Source organism: Cynara cardunculus (genome assembly GCF_001531365.2).
Source record: "Cynara cardunculus var. scolymus isolate 2C chromosome LG 2, CcrdV1, whole genome shotgun sequence".
NCBI classification, from domain to species: Eukaryota; Viridiplantae; Streptophyta; class Magnoliopsida; order Asterales; family Asteraceae; genus Cynara; species Cynara cardunculus.
The window spans coordinates 66,935,593-66,937,939 of record NC_037529.1 but is presented as its reverse complement, the minus strand read 5'-3'; the positions used below and the strand labels follow the sequence as shown (position 1 = coordinate 66,937,939).

Sequence of the window (2,347 nt, the reverse complement as noted above, 5' to 3'; positions counted from 1 at the left end):
GGGATGAAATTGTTTAGGGATGAACGGGTTTAAGAGTTTTAAGAGTTTAAGAGTTTTTAAGAGTTTTAAGAGTTTAAGAGTTTTAGCCAAATGCTTTATAATATAGTATAGATTGTAATGCTACCAGATACATATTGTAATTAAGTTTGACAAGGAGAACCATGATCCACGTACATATGCAGTTTCTCTAGGATCAGAAGTAGAAAAACCGGCAAGTGTTACCATTGATGCAACTACATCTTAAACATAATAGGAATGCAAGCTTTAGAGGACCTGATCATGCAATTCAAGTTTTCATAAATGGTCTACTAACATTTTTTAGCAGATATATGACCAGTAAGATGGAAGGTAAGATGCATGACCAGCCACTGGTTTTGCATTCTGCCTTTTGAAAATTAATCAACAAACATTTTGTATAAATGGTGTTGTAGTAAAGGGTGTTTCTCAATCTCTATCACAAGATCAAATTATGATTTAAATTCTAGCGAGATGCATGATTGAAGATCTTTAAATTGACAATTACATACTTGGATACATGAACATGAAATACCAATCCTATTATGCAGCAATTTATTTTTACAAAATAATTGAATATATTAAGCCAAAAAGCTCAATTATTTGATAGGGTATTACTTACTCCTTGAAAGCATGCCAAGTTGGTGTAGGAATGTCTCCAATGGTAGTCTGATGACAAGGTTCACACTCCATGCAACTTTACTATTCCAAAATCGTGGATTTGTAAATTGCAAGAAATTTTTGAAGATTTCAGCAACATCTTTTGAGGGTTAAGTCTGTTTGTCAAGATACAGAAGCAAACTTCATTCTTAGATTTTAAATTCAGATTTAAAACTGTTAAATTCTTATATGACATACTCACATTGGAGGACAAACATAACCAATTACCTTTCACTTAATAGATTGACATTAAGTGCTTATGGCACATCAACATATATTCAACACTATTGAAAGTACTACCTGGTGGACAAAATGCATAGAAGCATCAAACTTTATGCTAATTGGATTGAGAGCAACAATCATTTGTCTAAGAAATTCCTCATCAAGAAACCAATAGAATGTGTCCCTGCAATTAGAGCAATTATTATACAAAACCTAAAACTAACAAACTAAGCATAAACATAAATAGGGTGTGAAAAGGGCAATGCCAGGGGTCTCAAATTGGATAACAATGTGTGCAAAAAAGTGATTCAAGGAAACATGAACAGTTAACTTATCCGATGAACAATCAAAGAACCATTTCAACAGGTTCCATGTTCATACATAAGAACCATTTCAACAGGTTCCATGTTCATAAGAACCATTTCAACAAACTTTTCCCTTTCAAACTATGAACTAGTGAAAGGAAATTGTTAATCTATAACACAAATACACAACTAACATGAAGAAGGTTCTTATACACTATCAGAACATATAATACATACCAGGAAATAAATACACAATTAACATGAAGAAGGTTCTATGTAAAAGGATGTGGTAAAACGAAGTTATCAATCAAGAATCAATCAAGCATTTTTATGAAATAATAAGAAGCCTAAGTTAGCAATTCAAACTACATTGCAAGTTATACAATTCATCATCTCATAACATATGAAGTTAATTAGCATGCAGTTAATGGTGCTATCCCTAAAGTTAGCAGTTTAAGCTTAAACTAACCTTAAGCAGCAGCAATACTATCAAGATGTAGCCAACAAAGGTGTGATGATTTGTCCAATCTAGAACAATAGGTGTGACATTTAAGTATCTAGTAACTGCAACCTGCCATGTATCTGCATACCCAAATAATAAATTAGTGCATTATCACTCAAAAGCAATCCTAAAGCAATTCCAAATTGAAAATCAAAATAGAACAACAACTGCTCATAAAATTGGCCTTACAACAATATGCAATTTGCTTCTTGCAGTTCTCGACTCTAAATAAACATACTAACTATAAAAATGGCATTCAAGATTAACAACACAAGATTGATAAAAATGAACTTCAATAGAACTGCTACTGTTTTGAAGGCGTCGAGAACTGTTACCAGGGGTCGAGAAGGCGGTCAAAAGCCCTACTTTCTGTTGTTTGAATAAAACCGATGAATTAGTTCAAAGAGAAGTTCATTCATAAGCATCAGGCGATTTGGTTCTTTAGGGTGCGTTTGGTTTGCGGGATTGGAATGGAATTGGGGGGATTTGGATTTGAAATCCATTCCAATCCAGTGTTTGGTTTGCTGGATTGTGAGAAATTGAAATCCATCGCTTCCTTTGAAATCCCATGAACAACGGATTTAAGAATCCTTCCCATATACCTGGGATTTTAGAATCCATTCCTTTTTGCCCTAACCTACCC

At 33.6% G+C, this 2,347-nt stretch overlaps 1 long non-coding RNA gene across 2 annotated transcripts in view; it reads right to left on the bottom strand.

The window, feature by feature from the left end:
- LOC112507428 overlaps positions 1-2,141 on the bottom strand; it is a 5,333-nt gene extending 3,192 nt beyond the window's left edge. Inside the window, exons 1-3 of one of the 2 annotated variants that reach the window (XR_003068529.1) lie at positions 1,672-2,141; positions 904-1,081; positions 638-791 (exon numbers count right to left, since the gene is read on the bottom strand). This is a non-coding gene — a long non-coding RNA (uncharacterized LOC112507428). Of the gene's footprint in view, positions 1-637; positions 1,082-1,671 lie in introns of both variants that reach the window. The other variant, XR_003068528.1, reaches the window with a different exon arrangement.
- Positions 2,142-2,347: the final 206 nt, after the last annotated feature.